The following is a 19,196-nucleotide window of genomic DNA, read 5'->3' as shown; positions in this document are numbered from 1 at the left end:
GTCATTGCCTATGTCTCAAAGTAATTAAAGAGGCATGAGTAAAACTATCCCACCCACGATCTAGAGATGGCAACAATTGTTTTTTCCTTGAAGATTTGGAGGCATTATCTATATGAGGAGACGATTGAGATCTACATTGACAAAAAGAGCCTGAAGTATATCTTTGATTAGTGAGATCTCAATTTTGGGTAGCGTAGGTAGATGGAGTTGCTTAAGGATTATGATTGCACCATTCTCCATCATTCCGGCAAGGCTAACGTAGTGGCAGATGCCGTAAGCCAAAAATCCATTGATATCTTGGCCCATATAATAGTTAGTAAGAGGTTCTTGGTTCAAGGATTACATGAGCTTGAAGATATGGGGGGTACACTTCGAGATTAATGATTGTTTTACAAAAGCCCAAGACGTAACAAATTCTAACAGATAACACACATCTTTCATAAGAAATTGAATATATAGAAAGCAACGGCTAAGTATATAGTATTATTTTTATTAGGAGCAAATGAATCCCACTAATATTATTATTTAAACCTCGAATGTTATTGCTTTTAATTTTTTGACAATAAATTCTTGGATGCGAACTTTCTTCTTGGGTTGCAATTTAGCAAGTTAGGCCCAAATGAAAAATATTGTGATAGGCACAAGCAATTTATAGAGGACCGCATAAGCTCTAGTGGCAAGGGTATTGTGTTAGAAAACCACAGTAGGGCCATGGAGAAGAAACATGGTGATTGCCTTATTAGCCATTTATTAAACTAGGATTGACGTACTACTTCGGGTTACAAATAGTTTCTTTTAGATCCTTTAATTCTACAGTGTTGTTGAATTTATCATGCAAGTGCATGTATCGTAAATAAGCAATATAATAAAAGTAAAGTATTGTTCCCTCGAGGAATTGTACCAAAATCTTTTGATAACTCTTAAAATTAACATAATTTAATCTTATCCAAATAAACAAATAAAAAGTATTGAAAACTAAAGAAACTAAAAACTAATAACAAGAATCACAATTTAACTAGATAAATCAATCAAACAAAGCCTAGAATTACAATATCCCTTCAACAATTCATCTAAATATTTTCTATTCTATCTTAATTTACTAGATAGCCGACTTTTTTACCAAGAGTTCTAAAGTATTTATAAGTCTCTTTTGATGTTCTTATAATAATCTCTTTTAACTAATTTACTATATTCCTATACAAATTGAAACAGAGAAAGACTCATTAAGCTTAGAGTTTGATTTTGGCTACATATGACATGTAAGTGTATTCTTACCCTACATGCGAATTAAATCAATCATCTCACGACTCCTACTTAGCAACTTATCTGCGAATGATAAGTTACAACAATCTTATGTTTGACTCTGTATTTAGTAAGGAGTGCCTCAAAGTTCTTATTGCAAAAGTGAGAGCCCTCATCACTGATAATAGCTTTTGGGGTGCCAAAATGAGTGAAGATATTTTTTTTCAAAAAGTTTGATACCTCCTTAGAGTCATTAATCGGTAATGCTACAGCTTCAACCTACTTAGAAACATAATTAATAACAACTAAGATATATTGATTATTGAAAAATGGTATAAAAGGACCCATAAAGTCAATTCCCTAAACATAAAAAATCTCCACCTTTAGGATGTTGTTGAGAGGTAGCTCACGTCTTCATGAGATGTTTCTAACTCGTTAACATCTGTTATACTTTTTAACAAAATAATGAGCATCTTTAAAGAGAGAAAGCCAATAAAAACCTGATTAAAGAACCTTTGCAGTAGTTCTTTGTCCTCCATAATATCCTCCGTAGTTAGAAGAATGACAATGTTGAAGTATACTTTTAGATTCTTCATCTAGAACACATTTTCTAAAAATTTGATCCCCTCATTGCTTAAATAAGAAAGTTTCATCCCAAGCGTAATATTTGACATCATGTAAGAATTTCTTCTTCTATTGAGAGTTCAAATTGAGAGGGAATAGATTACTTGCAATGCAGTTCACAAAATTAGCATACCATGGTAAAGTTTTCTACTTGTTGACGTGAAATAATTGCTCATTTGGAAAAGTCTCATTTATCACAGTTTTATTTCTAGCATCTGCTTCATTCTCTAATCTAGATAGGTAATCTACCATTTGATTTTCTATACCTTATTGTCTCGAATTTCTAAATCAAACTTTTGCAACAAAAGTACCCACTTTATCAATCATGGCTTAGCATATTTCTTTTCAATCAAATACTTAATGGCAAAATGATCAGCGTACACAATGACTTTAGTGCCAACAAGATAAGAGCGAAATTTATCAAATGCAAATGCAACAACAAGTAGTTCCTTTTCAATGGTAGTGTAAGTCATTTGTGTTTTTGTCAATGTTTTGTTAGTGTAATAAATGGGATAGAGTATTTTCTCTTTTCGTTGACCCAAAACAACACCAACTACAAAATCACTAGCATCACACATATGTTTAAATGGAATACTCTAATCTAGGACTGTGATAATGGGTTTTGAAACCAACCTCTTTTTTAACTCTACAAATGCATCATGCCATGCATCATTAAATTTAAAGCTGTGTCCTTTTCCGAAAGATTACAAAGTGGCTTGGAAATTTTGGAAAAGTCTTTGATGAAACGCCTATAAAAACTAGCATGACCAAGAAAGCTTTGAATACTTCACTAATGTTTGAGGTGGCAGTTTCTTTATTGTCTTAAGCTTTGTTTTGTCTGCCTTTAATCCTCTGCTAGAAACTGTGTCCAAGAACAATACTTTCTTGCACCATGAAGTGACATTTTCCCCAATTTAGTATTAAGTTTGTTTGTTCACATCTTTTGAGAATTTTAGCAAGATTAAACAAACTATTGTTAAATGTATCACCAAAAACAAAAAAAAATTATCCATAAATACCTAAAGGCATTTTTCCATCGGGTAAGAAAAAAATTACTATCATGCATCTTTGAAAAGTGGTAGGGGCATTACAAAGTCCAAAAGGCATTATTGGAAAAGCAAAAGTCCCATAAGGACAAGTGAAAGTGGTTTTCTCTTGATCTTCACGGGTTATAACAATCCAAAAAGCAAAAAGTAATAAAATTCCTTAGCAGCCAATTTGTCAAGCATCTGATTAATGAAAGGAAAATGAGAGTGGTTTTTTTAGTAGCCTTATTGAGCTTTCAATAGTCCATACATAGCCTTCAACCAATCATAGTTATTGTAGGAACAAGCTCATTGTTATCATTGGAAACTACAGTCATACCTTCTTTCTTTGGTACACATTGTATTATACTTACCCATGTACTATCCAAAATAGAATACATAATACTAACATCTAACCACTTGGTAATCTGCTTTTTAACCACTAATTCATGATCAGATTTAGCCGATGTTGATGTTGATGGTGGCTTTGTGGTTGTCTTCCAAAAGGATCCTATGCAATCAAATTGATGGACTTATTCATTTGATGTCAACAGTGGTCTACCCTATTTATACTCTCTTAGCACACGAATGAGCTTGTTTTCCTGCACATTAGTAAGAGAAGAAGAAATAATAACTGATAAAGTAAATGAGTTTCCTAGAAAAACATACCTTAGATCTTTAGGCAATGGCTTAAGTTCAAGTGTGGGTAGCTCTTCAACGGAAGGTTTGAAAGATGAAGATGATGAAGTTGGTAACTCCAAAGACTTAAATTGAAATATAATGATGCATGATGGGGGCATCCAACAATTTCATATATTCAAGAACTTTATCATCATCACATTCACAGGTGGAAATAAAAGATGCTTCGAGTGTATTAGTTGAATAGTTCTCATTAAACACCTCATTGGTGATGTTATTCACCACATTCACTACAAAACACTTATCATACTCATTTGGAAATTTCAAAGCTCCAAAAAATATTAAAAGTTACCTCTTGGTCTTGCACCCTTAAGGTAAGTTCACCTTTTTCAACATCAATAAGAGCTATACTAGTAGCTAAGAATGGTCTTATAAGAATGATCGGTATTTCACGATCTTCTTCCATATCAAGTGCAATAAAATCTACTGAAAATATAAACTTACCAACTTTTACCAAACATCTTCCATAATACCTCTTGGGTAAGTGAGGGTTTGATCAGCAAATAGTCTAGTTATAGAAGTAAGCTTAATCTCTCTAAAACCAAGTTGCCAATAAATGGACCGCATAATCAAATTTATACTTGCACCTAAATCACATAAAGCTTTAGCAAAACACAATGTATAAATATTGCGTGGAATGGTAAAACTACATATATCCTTAAGCTTTGGTGGAAGTTATTTTGAAAAATGGCACTACACTCTTCAGTAAATGCAATCGTCTTAAATTCACGCAATTTCTTCTTTTTGGTCAAAATATCTTTCAAAACTTCATATAACTTGGCATGTTTTCCAAAGCTTCAACAAAAGAAATATTAATGTGGAGTTTTTAAATATGTCAATAAATCTCTGGAATTGCTTGTCAAGCTTCTGTTTCTGAAAATATAGAGGAAATGGTGGTGGAGGTTATGGTGTACTCACTTGAGATGTCTCTGCTTGAGCCTATTTATCAGAATTTTCAACCCTGTTTCTTTTTCTAAAATATTACCTTTTACCTTTTTCTCAATTGGCTCAACTGGAACATTAAATTGCACATTATTGCCTCATACCTTTTTTCCACTTTTAAGTGTAATTGCCTTATAGTGCTATTTTTTTTTCTAAGATTGGGTTCAGTGTCACTAGATAAAATACCTTGAGGTCTGCTATTAATGGCATTAACTAATTGATCCAATTGTGTCTCAAGATTTCTAAGTGATGCAATTAGGCTCTAGATGACAATATCATTCTTAGCCATGTATTACATGAACATCTCTTTTATAATTGGCTTCTTCTCAAGCATAGGAGTTCTAGGTTATGGTGGAAAACTAGAAGGAAAGTTTGGCCTTGGTGCTGATGAAGATCTTTGGTTGTTGCTCTAAGAGAAATTAGAATGATTTCTCTAACTAGGATTGTAGTTGTTGGAATATGGGTTATTCTACTATCTTTCAAACTTCCCAATGAATTGTATTGATTAAGCATTAATTGGACAATGATCATTGGAATGCCCATCTCCACAAAACTTACATTTCACAAAAAGACTCTGAACAACATGAACACTCGGTGCGTCAATTTTCTTAGCTAATGCAACCATTTGTGCAGTCAAAGCAATTATTAACTCATAAACTCTAACAACCTTCCTTGGTATTAGTCTTTCATATAGCCATTGATAGTTATAGGAAGCCATTTCCTCTGACAAATCATAAGCTTTATCAATAGACTTACCCATAAGTGCTCCACTTATTGTAGCATCAATAGTAGTCCTAATTGGACCCATCAACTCATTATAGAAAGTTTATATTTGCAGCCATTTAGGTAACCATAGTGAGTACATCTTTTAAGCAAATTTTTATTCCTCTCCCAAGCCTTATATAGTGATTCTGAATCATGTTGCACAAATGAGGTGATATCATTCCGCATATTTATTGTCTTAGCTGGTGGGAAAAACTTAGTGATAATTCTATGATATAGAGTTATTTGGATTTAATTTTGATAGTAATTTAGCTTAGTTCTTGTAGTAATGCATAGAAATTATAAGTTTTATTTAATTATTTTAAATTAGCTAATTTAAGTGAGTCAATCTAATCTTAGTTAATTTTGTATTTAATTTGGTGTTAATGTGATTAAGATAGGTTGTTTTTGATTTATTTGTGCTTTAGTAAGTATTTGATGAGAAAAGAATTTTAATGAAAGAAGGAGAGCAATTTCAAGGTACAAACTTCTAATGCACATATTTCGGTATTCCAATCATAACTCTTTCTGCAGAGCTCCAAATGAGATGATTCTTGGACCATTGGAAAGATAAGAGAAAATCTATAACTTTCATGTTTACCACTTTGCCTAGTTCAGCCTGGAAGGTAGTCAAAAATCTTGTCGAAGCTGATGCATTATAGCAGTCTTAAAGCAATTGCGATTTTTACTAATTAATTGGTTGAGGCTGTAGCCCACGTAGTCTGATAAGGAAATTTTGATTGGAATTGACTTCTTTCTTCACCCAACTCGGCCTAACTTTAAAGCCTTATGAAAATAACTTTTCGAAAGTCTTTTAAGAAGAGAACGAAAAACCATATTAACAATTGAGAGTCAAGCCACAAAGTCATTAAAGGTCAGAAGAATTTGAAGGATTCAAGGAGAATTGGAGATTAAGAATACAATTCTTGGGTTTTTCTATCTTTTTGTTATTCTCTTATTTTCTTGGTATTATTTTTAATGTTTAAATTTTATTTGATGATGATGTGTGACTTGATGGGGAACTAATTCATTTATCTAAGATTATGATTGAACTCAATATGTAGTCAGATTTATTTATCTCTCTTTTACTTATCTTTTATGGATTTAAGTTGTTTATTTTATTCTGTTCTTAATGCTTCTGATTGACTGGCCACTAATTAGATTGAATTGAAAACCTAGGTTAAATCTTGACAAAGGAGATTTAGATAGACCTTGAATAGAATAACGTTTGTTCAAACACACTTAGTTGATTAGGTAATTTGAATTGCATATAGGGTAAACATACACTTATAAGCCATACGTAACCTAAATTAGAGTACGGACTTAATGAATTTTTCTTCAATTTAATTTGTATAGACATATGGTAAATTAATTGGGAGAGGTATTTTTATGAAAAATTTGATAGAGACTTGTAAATAATTTAGGACTTGAGGTTAACAACTTAATCCACTGAATTGAGTTAAGAGCAAGAGACAATAGTTAGATGAAGTATTAAGAGACATTATAATCTTAGGTCTAGTAATCACTAGAAGTTAACAAAATAATTTTGTTGATATATTTTAGATTAGTTTTAGTTATTAGTTTATTGGTTTTAATTTTAATTTTAATTGTTTAGATAAAATTAAGGTGTGTTAATTTTAGTAGTTAATAGTAAAAATTAATTTAATTTTTTTTGGGATCGACACTCTACTTATCACTATATTATCTTTGCGATACATATACTTGTGTGAGTAAAAAATTGAACAACACTTAGCTAAAAATTTCAAAGACAAATCATCCCAAGTAGTGATATAATCGGTCGAAAATGAATTCAACCAATTCTTTGCTTTATCCCTCAGCGAAAAAGGAAAAAGTCTCAATTTATTAGCATCATCAGTGGCCTTATTATGCTTAAAAGTATCATAAATTTCCAAGAAATTCACAATATGAGCATTCAGATCATCATTTGGTGACTTCTCAAGCTGTATTGAAGTCTGAATCATCTGAATGATAGTTGGCTTATCTCAAAAGTATTAGCTTAAATAGTAAGCTTTCGAATAGAAGAGTGAAGGCCTTGTAAGAGAGGTACACCGTATTCTCGCAAGGACTTGTTCTTTTTTTATCTTTGTTGTTCAATCATTATATGGAGGTGAGTTGAAGCTTGTTGATTCTTCCTCTGAAGTTTGCGAAAAGTCTTCGATTTCTGGATCAAAAGGAACAATTTTCAAATCTCTAACTCTTCACATACAATGACCAAAAATACCTGAAAACAAAATAAAAAAAAAAGTTTGAAGTAAGACTAAAATTTCTTGGAATTAATATTAGCAAAAGAAAATTAAAGAAACAATTTCTCGACAATAACGCCAAAAACTTGTTGTCGAGTTTATCGCATAAGTGCATGTATTGTAAATAAGTAATATAATGAAAGTAAAGTATCTTTCCCACGAGGAATAGTACCAAAATCTTTTGCTAACTACTAAAATTAACACAATTTAATCTTATTTAAACAAACGAATAAAAAGTATTGAAAACTAAACAAATAAAAAACTAATAACAATAACGTCAATTTAACTAGATAAATCAATCAAATAAGTCTAGAATTACAATATCCACTTAACAATTCATTTGAATCTCTTCTACTCTTTCTTAATTGACTAGATAACTGAGTTGTTAACCTAGAGTTCTAAAGTATTTATAAGTCTTTTCCAATGTCCCTATGAAAATATCTCCCTAAACTAATTTACTATATTCCTATGCAAATTGAAATCAAGAAAGACTCATTAAGCTTAGACTTTAATTTTGGCTACATATGACATGTAAGTGTATTCTTATCTTACGCACGAATTGAATCAATCATCTCATGCAATTGATATTAAACATATGTTATTTCACCCAAGGCTTACTCTAAACTCCTTCTTCCAGTTCCGTTTAGTGTTACCTTATTTATTTAATTGATGATCAGATAATCAGACGCATTAATCACAAGATTGAAATAAACAACTCAAACATTACCAATTATAAGCAAAAAAGAGTATTAAAAATTCAAACTACTTGTTGGGCTCAACTGCAATTTTAGAATAGAAAATTTAGCTCCTCATAACTATTAAAAGCATCATCCGAAAACGTTTAGCCATCAACACAATACGAGAAAAGTAAAAAATAAAAAGAAAAAAAAAACAGAGGTTTGTCAGATCTTTAATCTTCAAGAGTTTTTCTTGCTTGCTTTTTTAGCTGTTTTTCTTTAAAGAAAACCTTTCTTAATTGTTCTCTTCAAGTGCTCTAGAAGTGTCTTTTAAATAGGCTTCATATATTGCCTTGGTTTCAACGAAACCAAAACTCAGTGTATAAACAGTTGGTGTGGCACCGCGACCTCTAGCTTCTGACTTGCAGCCATTTGTTCTTCTTTTCACGGTGTCGCGGTGCCCCTTGCTTTAGGGCCACGGTGCCCAAGGTGTTATTTTCACTGCAAAAAAAAAAAAGATTTTTTTCGACAGAAAAAATTTCGTATGTTTTATGTTGCTTATTTTTTTATATTTTTAAAAACTTTATTGAATCATAAATTACAAATTAACAGTTTCAAATTCATTAATGTTATAAAATTAAAATGTTTATAAAAAGGACATAATAAATTTTTTAATTTTATGAAAATATATGATAAGATCTAATAATAAATTTAACAAAAAATAATAATACTTTATGTACGTATTAATATTAGTTAATATAACTCAATTTTTGCTTTTCAAAAAAAAATATTAGTTAATATATATTAAGAAGATAGATATATAAGAAATTTATTAACATAATATATTTAAAATATATTAGTTTATTATATGTATGTATACAAATTAGAATCATAGCTATGGAATATATATATATATATATATATATATATATATATATATATATATATATAAACCTGTATTATTCATAAAAAAATATAACTTATTGTATTAATATGAAACTACAAGTTATATACTTTTAATGATAAAACTTTATAAGTTAATATATATATATATATATATATATATATATATGTGTGTGTGTGTGTATGAGATATTAAATATCTGTATTAATATGAAATTACAAGTTACATATTTTAAATGATATAACTTATATATTAATAACAATAAATGACAGTAAATATCTTACATATTAATATGTTATAATTATTACACTTTAGTAATGTTTCATAATATAAATTTTATGAAAATATAAATGTATATATTTGTATAAATATTATATATATGTACACATATTTAATTTATACATAAACATTACTATAACTTATAATAAATTTTATTATTTATATGATTACATTTAATAACTTTATTAGTTATCATCTTAGTTTTTATAATATATTGTTTATAATTAGTTTTTATTTATACAAAATTTGATATAAAACATTATAATATATAAGTTATGTCATTAATTTTGTATTTATATATAAAATTAATACATATAAATATATACTATTAAAATTAAAATATTACTTATACTTATTATAAATAAGCAATTAATATTTTACAAAGTATTAAATTTAGTTAGTAATTAATAAACAATATATTATAATTAAACAACAAAATAATATTGATTTTAGTTTAATAAAAATATATTAAAGTTCTATTATTATTAACAATTATTCATTTATTAATAAAATTTAAAATATTTAAATTTTTGTTGCTATAAAGACTCGAACTTGTGTCTAGATGAAAAATAAACTAAACTTTAAGCAAGTCTACCACCTATCCAAACTAATTTTAAAATTTACCCACTTAGTCTAAAAGGAAACGAAAGCCATATGACTTAAATACTAATCCCTAATCGGTTGTGTGTCTCACTTTCCCCAAATTTCTCTACTTGCTTATCGTTCCTGTACGTTGAAACCCATTTGCTGGCACACTCATCACTTTCCCAACATTTCCTTGCTTTGTTGCCTCTTCTCGTGCTGTGAAGCTCCCTTTGCTGTGCTGTGTTGAAGGATCCCTGTTTTGCTCCCCAATCTTTACACTTCTTTTGTGTTCCGATCTACAATTTAAAGTATTTGTTCTTCTTCTTTTCTCTGTATTTTCATTCTGATCACTCATTATTCATCAATTTTTGTTTGAGGATAGCTGGGAAAAACAACCTATTACTGACATTGTTATTACAAGGGAAAGAACAAACAAGAAAAACCCAAAAAGAATTCAAACTAAGAAAACGAGAAAGATTTTGTTTTGGTTTGGTTTGTTACTGATAAGATAGAAACATAAACAAACAAACAAACAAAATCTTAGCTACAACAATACATACAAAGAATCACTAAGCTAATAGTTGCTCAAAAGAATCACTAAGTAATGGTGTTCTTCAGTGCTATGAAAAACAAATACCCTGTGCTTGAGGTGCTCTTGGCCTTTGACCAGGGAGTCTGAATCTTTGTTCGAATGACAGTGGGGATCCCCAACCTCTTAGAATGAGATTTACAACCATTTTCTCTCAAATTTGAATGATAGCATGCCAGAGAAATTCAAATTAAACCCAATCTTCGTACAACAAATGAAATAATTAAAAAAAAGAGAAAAAAAAACTTCGATTTGATTGGGAATCTAGTCGGTTAACCTTTTATTTGTTTGTGGATTTTGGAGATGAGATTGAATAAAAAATCCTAGTTTTGGTTGGGTAAGAATTGGGGAATTGAAGCTCGTCTGGCATTTTGAGAGAAGCCAAGACAGATTAAAAACCTATATGAAAAGCAACGTTGTGTGATGGCTTTCAAATTGCAAAAACAGTGTTACGGACATTTTAGTTATTTAATAAAATTTATTAATGGTGTTTAAGATTTTAGGTGAATTATAATAAAAATAAAAATATAAAAAATACTTGTTAAGAAAATATATTCAAAATGAAACGATTTCTCTCTCTTTTCTTTTACCCTTAAAGTGGTAGCATGTTTTTAAATTTATTTTTATCATATTAGTTATGTGCTGTACACCACATGTATAGACCGACTCATACAAGTACGATTAAACAATCAAAACTAGATTAATTCTTCATTAATATTTTATTCATGTTAGCTTCCTTTTTCACATAAGCCTTCTTTTTCTTTGACTCCTCTCCTTTTCCTTTCTTTTCTTGCTTAGTTCCTCAAAATTTACGCTTATTTTTTTCATGCCAAACTAGTTGTTTCTTCTTAGTTCGAGTTATATGCAATCATTGGTGCTTTGAATTTTAACTTTTAAAAAAAAGCTAGGTTAGTTCAGTTTAGGGATTTGGTTTTTATTCCTTTTTTTTTTTTATTAAAACTCAATTATTTTGCTATTTGGTTTTTATTTAAATTTGGTTGCTATGTGAATGTGAATTAGAAAGGAAAATAAAGTGTTTAACGAGTGATTATAAGTGTCCAAGACATGTGTGAGAGGAAAAATTATGCCTAGACTAATCAATTTTCGAGCTCTTATATATATATTTTCTTTTATATTGCATGTTAAACGAAGTATATATGGTTTAGTAAAACAAAATATGGAATTAATGCACATGCTATGTGTTTTCTAGTAATGGGTCATGAGTTGTCAAGCCCAAAATAGAAATTCAACAAGCCCAAATTGTTGGGCTAGAAAATTTTTAAATCCCACCCCATTGGACGGTTCATTCAAAGTTCCATATTAGGAATAGACACAAGTGGTGGCAAAAGAAAAATCGAGTAATAATCTCTAATAGCTATTTTGGCTCCATCTTACTAAACCCACAACTTTTATACCTGACATTTATGTTACATTATTTTTGTGTAATATAGAAACCATTCCATTAATTTTACTAATGAATTGTATCATATTAAACGTAAATAGAAAAAGAAATACGTTACCAATATATTATCACTACAAAAAAAAACATATTTTTTCCCACTGAAAAAACCAAATATATTATACTATATTATATATATAGCTTGTCAAACCTTTAATGCAAATCAACAAATGCAAAGATTTTAACTTAATCAGTTGATTTTGAGATTAAATTCCATGGAAAGAAATTACGATTTCGCTTGATAACTTTCCTTTTTCTCCTCTAATTTAATTTCTATGAGATTGTCAATGTATGGTTAAAGTCACTGCCAATGTTATCAAAGTGATGACGACTGTCACTTTATTATTTTTATTCTTTTTATGATTGTCAATGTATGAAATCATTTTTACTATCTTAACATGTCATTATATTATTTTAATTTATATTTTAAAATGTTTAAATGTATTTCATAATGGAATGTATTTGTTAACAATTTTTATTGTAAACAAGAATGGGAATTAGATTATTATATTCTATGACACTTAGGATTATAAAATGATGGGAGATCGATCTTGGATGTACCATTGCTTAACTTCTGATGGATTTATTAGAGATGAATTTATAAATAGAGTTAAAGAATTAATTAATTTTGCATGTTCTAACCCTACATTTATGTGGGAGAATAAGATTAGATGCCCTTGCTCTCGATATAGCAACAACAAGTTTCTAACTTCTGATAGTGGCAAAGCACATCTTTAAAAAAGGTTTTACTAGTGTTACATGGGGAAGATGATGTTGGACAATCATTAAGAAGTAGAGATAGAGTTGAACCATATGCTAGTAATGGGGAACATGGGGAATATGGGGAATATGAGGAACTTATATATGAAAAGGAAATAGAAAATTCATATGCTAGAGTGGTTAAGGATGCTATGGGTCCTGAAATTGGTTTCAATTATAGTCATGATAATGAGTCAAGGTTTGTCGAAGAAGATCCAAATCCAAATGTAGATAGCTTTTGCTCTTTGTTAAGTAATGTAGATGAACCTTTGTGGTCAGGTTGCACAAAGCACACAACACTTTTAGTTGTGTCGCAACTTTTATATGTTAAGTCAGAGTTTAATTTAAGTGAATTATGTTTTGATCGATTGTTGGAGATAATAAAGAATATGTTGCTATCAAATGAAACTTTACTAACTGACTTCTATAGAATGAAAAAAAAAGATAACGAAACTTGGACTTGGATATATCAAAATTCATGCTTGCAAATTGCATCTTATTTTATGAAGAAACTGCTGATTTGGAGCACTGTATGATATGTGGGCATCCTCAATATAAACTAAGGAAATCAAGTGTGAAAAGGCAAAAGAAAATACCTTACAAAATTTTTTGTTACTTGCCACTTATATCGAGGATTTGAAGGCTTTATATGTCAAGGAAAACTATTGAACATATTGCATGGCATGCACAAAATCAAAGTCATGATGGAGTCCTTAGACACCTTGTTGATGGTGAGGCTTGGCAACACTTCAACCGCACACATGAGTTATTTGCAATGGAACCTTGAAATGTCAGACTAATATTATGCTAACGGTGTCAATTGGGAAACTTTATTTTGTTTGGCCAGTAATGCCCTGTGTATATAATTTACCCTAATGGATGTGTATGAAACAACCATATATATTCCTTAATATGGTCATTCCAGGGAAGAGAAATCCAAGCCAAAACATAGATGTTTTCTTAAGGCCTTTAATAAATGAGTTGAAATTATTGTGGACTAAGGGTGTTGTCACGTATGATGCATATATGAAACAAAATTTTCAACTGAGGGTAGCATTATTATGGACAATTAATGATTTTCCTACTTACGGTATGTTGTCAGGGTTGAATACTCATAGATGATTATTATGTCCCTATTGTATGGAACATCTTAAGTCTTTCATATTGGATCATGGTAGGACACCTTGTTTTTTTTCATTGTCATCCACAATTCTTGCCACTTATTCATCCTTTTAGGAGGCAAAGAGATAAATTTCTTACAAAAAGAGTTGAGCGTGACTTTTCATTTCCTCGATTATTAGGTGAAGAAATATTGTCACGTTTGAATTTGCTTCCTTATATCCCATTTGGAAAAAATATGGTGAGTAGAAGATTTTGGGTTATGGTATAAGTTATAATTGAGTGAAAAAGAGTATATTTTAGGATTTACTTTATTGGCATACACTTTTTATTCGCCATAATCTAGATGTGATACATATTGAATATAATGTATTTGAGAATTTATTCAACATAATGATGGATGTTAAGGGGAGGATGTAAGACAACTTAAAGGCATGTCAAGATTTGAAGGTGTATTGCAAGCGTTTAGAATTGGAATTGGTAGAAAATAATGGAAGAATTTTTAAGCTTAGGGCTTCATACACTTTAAATAAGGAGGAAATAAAAATTGTTTGTGCTTGGGTTAAACAATTGAGATTACTTGATGGCTTTGCGTCTAACATATCTTAGTGTGTTAACGAGATCAATTGCAAATTTTATAGGATGAAAAGTCATGATTGTCATTTTTTTTTTTAACAATTGCTCATAATTTTCTTTTGTGATATGGTACCTTACTTAATTTGGGATGCGATTATTGAGATATCTCAATTTTTTAGAGATATATACTCAACTGAAAATACTTGTAGATCACATGGAAGCTTTGGAAGGAAAAATATGTGAAACTATATACAAACTAAAAAAAGATCTTTCCTCCCAGTTTTTTTGACTCTATGAAGCATTTGTCGATTCATTTACCTTACGAGACAAAGGTTGGTGGAGCCATCCAATATAGATGGATGTATCCATTTTAGAGGTACTATACTTGTTATTTGTTTTCAAATAGTTTATTAGAAGAGTTTAAGATAGTTATTAAGTTTTATGAATATTATGATTTTTAGGTTTTTACAACATTTGAGGGAGAAAGTAAAAAATCGAGCCTTTGTTGAATGATCTATATGTGAGGCTTATTGATCAAGGAACTCTCCTTGTTTTGCTTATTGTATTTTGAACCTACTGTGTGAACAAAATTAAATCAAGTACCACATAATGATGATGGGGGAGACGTGGATTTTCTTGGTCGTCTTTCAATTTTTACTCATCTTGGGCGAGCTTTTGGTCCATTAGATAAATCTTAATTTTTATATGAAGATGAGTTTTATGCTGCTGAGCTATATGTTTTAATGAATTGCGAAAAGATACTCCTATATATTAAGTAAGTACTATTCTACCATGAACCTAAATGATTGACCATAAGAATGAACTTAATTTGTAAATTGTGGATATGATGATAGAATATTTGATGAAATGGTGAAAAGAGATGTTGTGCATATATCGAAAGATGAGTTGGAGAAAGTACGTGATGCAAGATTCGTGAAATGGTTTAAAGAATATTTAAATTTATATAAATTAGAAGTGACCTTTTAATAACAAATACACATTACTTATGTAAATTAATCATTTTTGGTCTTGTATTTCATGTTCGTAGGTTGCAGAACGTAACGATGAAATTAAGCCACGTATACTTGAAATCTCTCATGGTTCATGATGTATGATAAGGTGTTACAAAGGGTACTTTGTAAATGGTTTCAAGTTTCACACCTTAGATTATGGGCAAAATCGTAAGACAATGAATAGTGGGGTATGCATAAAAGGGAGTTTTTATAATGATTGTGAGCATGATTTTTATGGTATTTTGGTGGATATAATTGAATTGGAGTATTTTAGTATTGGCAACAGAGTTGTGGTATTTAAGTGTCAAACATAGGCAATATTTATGATAGAATTCATCAATTCAATCATGAATTCAATAATAGCTTAGTCTAAATCACCACATTAGACATTCAATCAATCAAAATGGAGCTTTAACCAAGGACAAGCAAACTACCTAGTGTCATCACACTGGACTAAATAGTCTGTTACTCTATGATCGATAACTATTCATAAAAAGGGTAGAACTTTGTTAACTACCAATAGCTAATGCCTCCCGCCATTAGCTACAGGTCCTTATACCACTAGGATCCAACAACCACATTTCAAACAATGAAAACAATCAACATATAAGTAAAACCAATCAAGGGGATGAATCATTCATCAATATAATCATGAAGGTTAAGACATAACCAAAACTGTAGTTAATCAACCATGTCACATATTTCAAATATACCACCATAAATACCATGGCATCACCAAGGAGAAAATATTTCTCACTTTTATTTTCAAAACTGTCAATCACACATCAATCATAGATAATAAAGATGTTGAGATATCAAAATATTCAAAGACTTGTTCCCTATTTTCAAAGTTAATACATTGTATACTTGTACTAGTAGTCGATAGTTTTCACTAAAACATACTTGAAAACCATTATCACATCACAAAATAAGTGAAATTCATTTATATGAAAGGCTGTAGAATAAGCATGCTTAATTATATCAAAATAATTAAAACATCTCATCCACCCACCTCAATGAAGCCTGCCTTGTTCTCTTGCACTTTTCATCAAACACACGTTTTTCCAACAACTTCAACTCTTTTTCACAAAATCAAACACAATGTTCCAACATTAATACTTGATTCCTTTATGCTAAAAATCACCTAATCTTTCCACAAGAATTTCAAGCAATGCTAAATCCAAAAATCAACAACTAACCTAACTTCTAACTCAAGGATTTAAATCAACTTCTAGCAAAAGTTAGAGCAACTTTACCTTGGTGAGCTTGGAAATCTCAAAACCAACTCAAAAACCTAAGTTTCAAGATTAAAAACAAATTTTTGAAACTTTATAACTTTTGGAAATCAAAACCTTAAATTTAAAAGGTTAAAAACAGGAACTTTACCTTTCAAAAGCCTTAGAATAAAATCTAAGCTTGAAGATGACTTTAGATTCTCAAAATCCTTTATTTTGGTGAAAAATAGAGTTGAGAGGAAAAGAGAGGAAAGGTGGCTGGGTTTTGAGTCACAAACCTCAATTTTACCAAATGAGAAAAAATTGAAGGTTTTAGGGCTTTTAAAATAGGGTTGAAAAGACCAATATACCCATATTTTTAGTCTAGACTCGATGTATCGATACATAGGGATAATGTATCGATATATTATGCCTTAGGTTCCATGTATCGATACATGTTGAACAAGTATCAATAAATGTTCATAAAATCCCCTTTTAGGTTTGATGTATCAATACAATTTGTCTAGAATGTAGTTTTTAAGTTCAAAAACTTCCCATTTGACCCTCCAAATGTACTATCACATAAACATAATTTGTTATCAAAACATGAATTTTCTAAGTCAAAATAGTACCACATTCATGTTCAAAGACATTTAATTAGTAGCTCACCAAGTAATCTTATAATTTTTAACCTTGAATCTAAGGGTTTCACATGGATACTTGTCACTTGTAATTTGGTAGACCTTGGTAATTTGACGTTGCAAGGCAGTATGATGGGAGAGAAAACACCTATAGATTAGAAAAGGATGGCATAAAGTTTACTTTATTTCCAATGAAAGGAGGTGACAAAACCAAAGCTTCTAAAGTGGAAGGGTGGACTTTTTCTACCCTTACTCATTTAAGGAATGAGATAAAGGCTGCTTTTAAAGAGTCAAAAGAGGTGCATGCTCTGATTACACAACAAGTGTTGTCAATTGAAGAAGATCAGAAAATAGTATAGCATTTAGATGCAATCAAACCGTTACTAGAAAATTCAATGAGGTGATGCCAAAAGATTTGCTTGACGGTTTACCATCCATAAGGGATATTCAACACCATAATGATCTGATTCCTAGTGCTAATTAGCTAAACTTAGCTTATTACAAGATAAGCCCAAAAGAGAACGAGATTCTTAAAGAAAAAGTGGAGCAATTATTACGTAAAGGACATATCTAAGAGAGCATGAATCCATGTGTAATTCTCACTTTACCAACCTTACAAAAGGATGAGAGTCAAAGGATGTGTATGGATAGCCGAGCCATCAACAAGATTATTGTTGGATATAAGTTTCCAATACCTAGGCTAGATGACATGCTTAACAAGTTACATGGGGCTGAGATATTCACGAAGATTAATCTTCGTAGTGGATACCACCATATTCAAATCAAACCTAGAAACATGTGGAAAATAGCTTTTAAAACGAAAGAATGGTTGTATGAGTAGCTTGTGATGCCATTTGGGTTGACCAGCGTGCCTAGTACCTTTATGCAATTAATGAATCGAGTATCGAAACCTTTTATTGAAAAATTTGCTATGGTTTATTTTGATGATATCCTGATTTATAATCGATTTGGAAATGAACATCTGTTGCATTTGCGTAATGTACTAACAGTTTTGTAAGAAAATAAGTTGTTTATGAACTTGAAGAAATGTAGCTTTATGACAAATAAGCTGTTATTCCTGGGCTATGTAGTTAGCGCAAATGGAATTTAGGTGGATGAAGAAAAGATTCGAGCTATTAGAGAATGGCTTACCCCAAAAATACTAACGAAAGTCAAAAGTTCTCATAGGTTGATGACACTTTACAAGCGTTTTATCAAAAATGTCAGTAGTATTACAACACCTATTATAGAATGCCTAAAGGAAGGAAAGTTCCAGTGAAACGAAAAAGCTTCAACCGGTTTTGTTGTGTTAAAGGAAAAGCTATGTACCGCTTCTGTTTTAGCATAGCCAGATTTTGATACATTATTTGAAGTTTGAATGTGATGCTAATGGTGTGGGAATAAAAACTGTTCTTTCATAAATAAGAAATCGGTAGCTTATTTCAGTGATAAGCTCTATGATGTAAGGCACAAATGGACCACATATGATAAAGAATTTTATTCTGTTGTGCGTGCTTTAAAGAGTTAGGAGGATTACTTGGTCGAGCAAGAATTTGTTCTGTTCTCGGTTCATGAGGCATTGAAGTACTTGAATAGCTAGAACCAAATCAGTAAAGACATGCATGCCAAGTGGTCTTGGTTTCTGCAGATGTTTCTTTTCAAGTTTAGCCACAAGGTTGGAGTACAGAATAAAGTAGTAGATGCATTGAGTATATGTGTAAATTTGCTAGTGACAATGAAACAAGAAATTGTGGGTTTTAATGCAGTCATGGAATTGTATGATATAGATGAGGATTTTCATAATACATGGGATCACAAATCAAC

Source organism: Theobroma cacao, chromosome 6, assembly GCF_053813885.1.
Source record: "Theobroma cacao isolate CCN51 chromosome 6, ASM5381388v1, whole genome shotgun sequence".
Classification (NCBI taxonomy): domain Eukaryota; kingdom Viridiplantae; phylum Streptophyta; class Magnoliopsida; order Malvales; family Malvaceae; genus Theobroma; species Theobroma cacao.
This window is presented reverse-complemented; position numbering follows the sequence as displayed.